Here is an 8,364-nt window from a genome sequence, read left to right on the forward strand (position 1 = left end):
CAGGGTTTGCAGGGATGAGATTGGAGTGCCCATGGCTATAGAACACCCCCTTCCCCCTCCCTACCCTGGCTGTCTTCTCCCAACTGGTGACTGCTTTGCTGCTCCGTGGTTGGAAGGAAGCCCTGCTGATCAAGGAAAGCTGGGCTTCCATTCAGGTTTCCAGGGCGACAGAAGGAGGGGAAACACAGCTCAGGCATTCCCCTGGCTCCGTTGCCAGGGGAATAGATTGCTGGCGCCTGAGTGTCTGGCTTCCCAATCCGAGAACAGTCCAGCCCCGATCCAGCCCCCCCCCTCCCGATCGCTGGATTGTTGGCCATGGCCGATCATGATCTGCTGAGTCACGATCACGCGATCGCCATTATTGTGGGGGGGTTTGGATCATAATGCGGATCGTGCCCATCTCTAGTGGCAGGACACCTGAGTGGCTAATTGACATTGACAGAGAAGTAGTGGAGAGGCATCTGGATGCACTGGATGAATACAAATCCCCTGGGCCGGATGGGGTGCACCCAAGAGTGCTGAAAGAACTTTCCAGAGAACTTGCAGAACCCCTGACCATCATCTTCAAGGCCTCCTGGAGGACTGGGGATGTGCCACAAGATTGGAGAAGAGCGAATGTTATCCCAATCTTTAAGAAAGGGAAGAAGGATGACCTGGGAAACTACAGGCCGGTCAGTCTGACTTCTGTTGCTGGGAAGATATTAGAACAGATTTTAAAGGGATCAATCGGTAAGCATCTGAAGGACCGCTCAGTGATCCGGGGAAGTCAGCATGGTTTTGTTCCTAACAGATCTTGCCAGACCAACCTGGTTTCCTTCTTTGATCGAGTGACCAGCTTACTGGATCGGGGGAACTCTGTTGATGTGATTTATCTGGATTTCAGTAATGCTTTTGATAAGGTCCCCCATGACATTCTGATGGGCAAACTGGAAGACTGTGGACTGGACTATAGGACAGTTCAGTGGATAGGGAACTGGTTAGAGGACTGCACTCAAAGAGTGGTGGTCAACAGCGTTTCATCAGATTCGAGGGAGGTGTCCAGTGGGGTGCCGCAGGGCTCGGTTTTGGGCCCGGTACTTTTCAATATTTTTATCAATGAGGGAGTGGAAGGGCTGCTCATTAAATTTGCTGATGATATCAAATTGGGAGCGGTAGCAAACACCCCAGAAGATAGAATTAAAATTCAACAAGTCCTGAATACTCTAGAGAAGTGGGCAGCTGTGAATAGGATGCAATTCAACAAAGACAAGTGCACAGTATTACATCTGGGCCACAAAAATGGGAAGCACAAATACTGGATGGGGGATACACTTCTGGGCAGTAGTATATGCAAAAGGGATCTGGGGGTAAGAATGGACTGTCAGTGTGATGCGGTGGCAAAAAAGGCAAACTCAGTCTTGGGTTGTATCAAAGGGGCCATAGTGTCGAGGGGTCTGGAGACTGAGCCCTACGAGGAAAGGCTGAGGGCCTTGGGAATGTTTAGTTTGGAGAAGAGGAGATTGAGGGGGGACATGATTGCTCTCTTTAAATATTTGAAAGGCTGTCATTTGGAGGAGGGCAAGGAGCAGTTCCAGTTGGCAGCAGAGGGTAGGACCCAAAGCAATGGGCTTAAATTACATGCAGAAAGGTACTGGCTGGAAAATAGGAAAAACTTTTTCACGGTCAGAGTAGTTCAAAGGTGGAATCAGCTGCCTAGGGAGGTGGTGAGCTCCCCTCACTGGCAGTTTTCAAGAAGAAGCTAAGTTGGTCAGGGATGCTTTAGGCTTATCCTGTATTGGGCAGGGGGTTGAACTAGAAGGTCTGTATGGCCCCTTCCAACTCTGTCATTCTGTATCAGATCTTGATATATAGCGTAAGCAATTGTGAGAACTGAAAAGGCACAATGAAGTTGACCTTTTCTTAGAATGTCATGTCTTTGCCCATGACAATTCTGTTGTGTTCAGAACTCTTTGCTTTTTTTCAATAAATAAAAAAGTAAACTGTAGAAAAGGGGAAAAAAGAAAACAATGCCAGCAAATTTATACATAGATAGCTATAAAAGATTTCCAAATATTTAAAAATAAATCCCTAAGCAATTGCCTTCTATATGTAATACGTTCAAATGTTGATAAGTTTATAAGGTCTTTAGTGATTTACAGGAGGTGGGCTTTTGTCTTTCCAATGTTGAAGTTTAAGCAACTGTAAAGACATGGAGTGTCCATTACTGTTGACCACTGGTTAGAGACCAAGAGACAGGCAAGTAGTTTAACAATACATTAACATCCTCAAAAATAAGTGACTTTCTCAACAGAAAATTAATATGACTAATTACTTCCTCCCTAAAGGGCTGAATGACCAGAGCATAAACCTAGGAGATGCATTTTGTGAATTATACCGCCAACAGTTAGACACTATGCTTAAACCTTTAGTAAAGAGATGCTATGGTGCCCAATATACTCTTTTTTTTAAATACAATTTTGTATTGGTGAGTACATAATTAATACACACATTCCCCATCTTACCTAATTTATATCGTCCCCCACCCTTTCCCTCCCCCCTCCTTGTAGACTTCCAACAGCTTTCCAACCCTTAACCTATCTTATTAACTTATTTTCAACTATATTCTTCTAAATCATATCTATATTATATCTCTTACTCTAAGCATAATCAAATTCTTTTATATATACTATATCAAATCCACTAATATATCTATTCTCTACATCACTTTTTAAACTATTTTTAATAGAATCTCCTTAATATTAATACTAGCTTAGGTTAGTTAATAACTAATTTTTCCCCTTAATGGTAAAGTTACTTCTCTCTTCTATTTATAGAATCACAAATTAATAATTCTCAAACTGCCACAGTCCTCCCTTCACATCCCATTTTTTTTTCTAAATATTGTTTCAGTTTCCCCCAATCTGCGATATATTCTCCTGGATCAAGATCTTTCAGTTTTCATGTCATTTTGTCCATTTCTGCCATGTACAGCAATTTGTAAATCCAATCTTCTGTAGTTGGTATTTCTTGCATTTTCCATTTCTGCGCATATAAAAGTCTTGCTGCTGTAATCATGTAAAATAGCAATGTTCTGTGCTGCATTGGAACATCTTCCATTCCCAAGTTCAGTAGCAGCAATTCTGGGTTCTTATTTATTTGGGTTTGCAAAACCTCATTAATTGCTTCAATTATATCTCCCCAGTATTGCTTAGCTACCTCACAAGTCCACCACATATGATATAGTGATCCTTCATGCTTTTTACATTTCCAGCATCTATCTGACATATTAGTATTTCCTAGCGCAATTTTCTTTGGTGTTAAATACCACCTATACATCATTTTATATACATTCTCTTTAATATTGGTACAAGTTGAAATCTTCAATGTATTTTTTCACAAATGCTCCCAGGATTCCATTGTTATTTCTTTGTGAAAGTTTATTGCCCATTTCACCATCTGGACTTTAACTGTTTCATCTTCCGTATGCCATTTTAGAAGTATTTTATAAATTTTCGAGATTTCTTTTTTACCTTCTTGTAAAATCACTTCTTCTAGTTCCGAATTTTTCGATCTTATTCCTCCTTTTAAACAGTCCGAGTTGTAAAGATCTCTGATTTGCCTATATTGGAACCATCCATAATGGGGAGATAACTCTTCTTCCGTTTTTATTTTTTAACATTTTATGTTCCATTAATATTATCTCTTTGTAAGTTAAACATTGTTGTTTGTTATAGACAGCTCTCGGATCTATTACTTCATATGGTACCACCCATGAGGGGATACCATCTTCCATATAGTCCTTATATTTCTTCCAGATTGTGAAAAGGCTTCTTCTAATATAGTGATGCAAAAACACAGAGTCCGCTTTTACTTTATCGTACCACAAATAGGCATGCCATCCAAACAAGATATTTCACTTTGTTAGTTACCTCGCAATCCGTTATCTCCATTAGTTCTTGCTGTTTTTGCTTTGTCATGTTCTTACACAATATCTTCGACTTCTTTTTATTCACATAAAATCCAGCCAGATCTCCAAATTCCTTTATTTTATCTATTATTTTTGGCATGTTGTGAATTGGATCTTCAACTATTAACATTACATCATCCGCAAATGCTCTGACTTTGTAGGAAAATTCCTTTATTTTTATGCCTCGAATTGTATCATCCTCTCGTATTTGAATCAACAACATTTCCAAGATCAAAATAAACAACAATGGAGACAAAGGGCAGCCTTGTCTTGTACCTTTACTTATTTTCAATTTTTTGGTCAGATCATCATTCACTACAATCGCTGCACACTGGTCTTTATAAATTTCTTTAACTGCTTGTATGAACTTTTCTCCCATTTGCAGCTTTTCCATAGTGGCAAACATAAAGTCCCAGTTCAGGTTGTCAAATGCTTTTTCCACGTCCACAAAAAAGAAACCAACTTCCCTATCACAATGCTTATCATAATATTCAATAGTGTTTATTACTGTCCTTAGGTTGTCCTTAATTTGTCTATTGGGTAAAAATCCAGCCTGTTCTTCTGCAATAAATTCCAACAGCCATCCCTTTAACCTTTCCGCCAAAATTTTTGCAAAGATCTTGTAATCATTATTCAACAACAAGATTGGCCGATAATTTTTAACATTGGTCAAATCTTGTCCGTCTTTCGGAATCAGCGATATGTTGGCTTCACTCCATGAATCAGGAATCTTTTGGCCTTGCAAAATTTCATTCATTACCTCTCTTAAAAAAGGTGCCAGTTCATTAGCCATCATTTTATAGAACTTTGCCGTTATTCCATCCAGAACTGGTGCTTTCCCTAATTTAGTTGATTGTATAGCTTCTTTTATTTCTTCCTCTGTTACTTCCCTGTTTAACTTTTCTTTCCATTCTGCTGAAATTATTGGAAGCTTCGTTTTCTCCAAATATTCCGCTATTGAATCTCTATTCACCTCCTTTTTTGATACAATTTTGCATAAAATTTAAAAAAGGCTTTACTAATAGCTGATTGATCCAACAATGTTTTATCCTCTTCTCGAATCTTGATTATGGTTTTCTTCTCCTTTTTCTTTTTTAATTGCCAAGCTAGATATTTCCCAGGTTTATTTGTGCCCTCAAACGACTTTTGATTCATTTTTTTCAAATTCCACTCCAATTCTTTATTATTCATTGCCGTCAATTGTTCCTGCAAAATTTTTATATCCTGATATATTTTCTTCTTCCCTGGTCTTTTCTTGAGTTGTATCTCTTTGGCTTTAATTTTTTTCATAATTTCATGTCTCTTTTCTTCCTTTCTCCTTCTATCTCTTGCATTCAAATCCATTAATATTCCTCTAGTCACAGCTTTGTATGTATCCCATACCTTATAAGTTGGTACATCCTTATTCATATTATATTGTATAAAGAATTTGGTCTCCCTCCATAGCAACACCATATTGTCTTCTATCTGCAGCAAATCCTCATTTATCCTCCATCCTCTTCTTTTAGTATTTTTCCCAAATTTCCACATGACTGGATTGTGGTCTGAGCCTACCTTGGGCATTATCTCCACATCTTTAGTCCATATCGCCAGTTCCTTGGAGGCCCAGATCATGTCAATTCTTGATAATGTAAAGTGTCTTGCTGAATAAAATGTGTATTGTCTGTTTTTGGGATTTTGTCTCCTCTACACATCTTCCAGACTTTCTTGTTCTTTAATCCCGAAAAAAGCTTTTGGTAAAAGTCCTCTTTTTTTTGTGCCCTTTTAGATTTCTTATCCTCATCCAGGTTGGTAACTCCATTGAAGTCGCCTGCCAAAATTATTTGAGCATAAGTCAACTCATCTAACTGTTTCTGTAAATCCTTGAAAAAATTTTCTTTCGCGCCGTTAGGCGCATAAATCCCAATCACCAATGTCTTTTTTGAATTCCAAATTATCTCCACTGCTATATATCTAGCTTCTGTATCACATAGTATTAATTTAGGCTGCAGCTCTTCCTTTATATACAATACAACTCCTCTCTTCTTCTTTTTGGAAGCCACTGCAAATTCATTTCCAAGTTTTGCAAGTTTTAAATATTTTACATCCTGCTTTTTAATATGTGTCTCTTGCAAACACACTATATTACATTTTTGTTTTAAAAGCCAGTGGAATACAGTCTTACGTTTAGAAGGTGAGTTTAGTCCGTTTACATTCCAAGATATAATTTTACACTCCATGTTCAAATTTTAGCTGTTTTAGGTAAGTCTTTTTCATTGTCCTTAATAAACATTTCCATCTCTTGTCAAGATCTGATGTTTCTCCTAACTCCGCCAAATTCGAAAGCCAGCCCTTCTGGTATTTCCCATCTATATCTAATTTTCAAATCTTTTAACATCTGGACCAGCTCTCTGTATTTTTTCCTCTCCAACAACACAGATCTGGGCAGCTCTTTCATAATTCTCAGTTTTACCGTCGACTTCTAATGGGTCTTGAAATTGTTTGCTCACAATTGACTCTCTGATACTTCTAGTTGTAAATTGCAAAATCATATCTCTTGCTAAGTTCTTTTGAGCCGCATATTTTGAGTTTATCCTGTATGCCACATCTAGAAGAGCTGCCATTTCTGTTTCTTCTTTGTCCAGGTAACCTGCCAAAATTCCTGTAATATGCTCTTGGGTTGATTTTTCCAAAACTTGTGGGATTCCACTAAATCTAAGTTGTTTTTCCATTTGTTTACATTCAACTGTGGCCACTCTTCGCTTCACTCCTCCCATCTCCGTTCTGTGTGCATCCGTCAAGGTATCAGTTACGTTTTCTACTACGTTAACTCTCTGCTGTGTAGCTTGTAAGTCATTTTTGACTTGCTCTATATTCTTGGATATTTCTGCCATCTCCGATTTAAATGCCTCTTTAAAGTCCTTCAAATTTTTCGCCATCTCCTGCATCATATCTTTAAGGTCTTTATTTCCTTCCGTGACTCTTTTCTCCATCTCTTTATTTCCATCTGTAACTTTTTAATCCAAATTTTCCAGCGCCATCTGCCAATCCTTTTTTGACATCGTGGGGCTGGCTTTACCTCACTCCCACGAGTCCGCTCTTTTCCTTAACAGATTTATTCTTTTCTTTTATTTTAAAAGTCCAACTTTGGGTTATTTTTTTCAAAGTTTAGTGTTTACGAAATCCAAAATGTCGGGCGTCTTTTCTCTATGATCTTGTTTCGAGGCAAGCTCCCTTACCCTTATCCAAGATGTCTTACTTCCGTTTTCCTTGAAGCCAAAACTTTGCCCTTCTTCCAAATGGCGACTTCCCACTTCCGTTAGTTACAAGCCGCTTCTCGCCCGTCTCTTTATGGTTTTGACGCACTTCCTGTTCCTCTCCGTTGCACAGCAATTCTTGCGATGTTAAAACTTTCTCACAGTTCGCTATCTCCTCCTAGCCACAGGTATGTAAACAATAGCCGTTTTTCCACGCTAGCTTTAAAATGTCACTTTTTGCCAATTTATTTGCTGGAATTTTCCCAATTATTTATTAAGTCTCTTGCAGTTTTCTAGTTTCCTTTATTGCTTTATTTCTTATTATAATCTGTCCCGTACTGAGAGATAGCAATCTTTACCTTCTTAGATGGTTCTCTTGGGTTGTAATCACTACTTCGATTATCCAATTGGTCCAAAATCCCTACTTAAGTTGTTGAAGCTTGGGCATGAAGGTCTTATGCCAGAATTTGACTCCAGTGCCGCTGCAGAGATCTTGGCTACCCATCTACGAGTGGGACCTCAAGGATGGATGAGGAATCGTTGCGTAGACCCCCCCTCACACCCGAGATCAATGCACTCTCGAGGTCTTGAGCATACTTGCTTGTTCTCCGCCTGAGAACAGGGGGATATGGGCAGTTTGCGCCCTCCAGCCCCTACAAACAGCGGCACGGACAGCTCAGCTCCCTGAGCTGTGTTAGACCTCCATGGATCCCAAACCGGAAGTCGGTGCCCAATATACTCTAAACGTAATTTTTTTGCTGAATAGGTCGCAACTTAAGATCCATAGTAGCAACAGGTATATAAAGTTTAAAGCCTTATCCCATTATTTGTTTATCATTGTTATGGTCCTTAGACTACCTTATCCCATTGCTTTAGCAAAATTTGATGTTCCAGATTGTTCTCCCATTCATATATTTATTAACCAACCTCAAATATCTATATACAAATATTGTAGGTTTTGTTTTCTGTATCAATTCAATAAGACTCTCCAAAAGTGGGGAAGATTCTGAAGCACTCAAAGCTGCTGCACCGTATTTGGACACCAACAAATGTTGCAATTGTAAATATTGCCATTCAGCAGAAGTTGGCAAATCATATTTAGACCTCAGTTGAAAGAATGACAAGAACTCACCATCCTTACCTATTAATTGAGCCACAGTTAAGAAAAAAAACACCCTTGTC

Source organism: Eublepharis macularius, chromosome 3 (assembly GCF_028583425.1).
Source record: "Eublepharis macularius isolate TG4126 chromosome 3, MPM_Emac_v1.0, whole genome shotgun sequence".
Classification (NCBI taxonomy): Eukaryota; Metazoa; Chordata; class Lepidosauria; order Squamata; family Eublepharidae; genus Eublepharis; species Eublepharis macularius.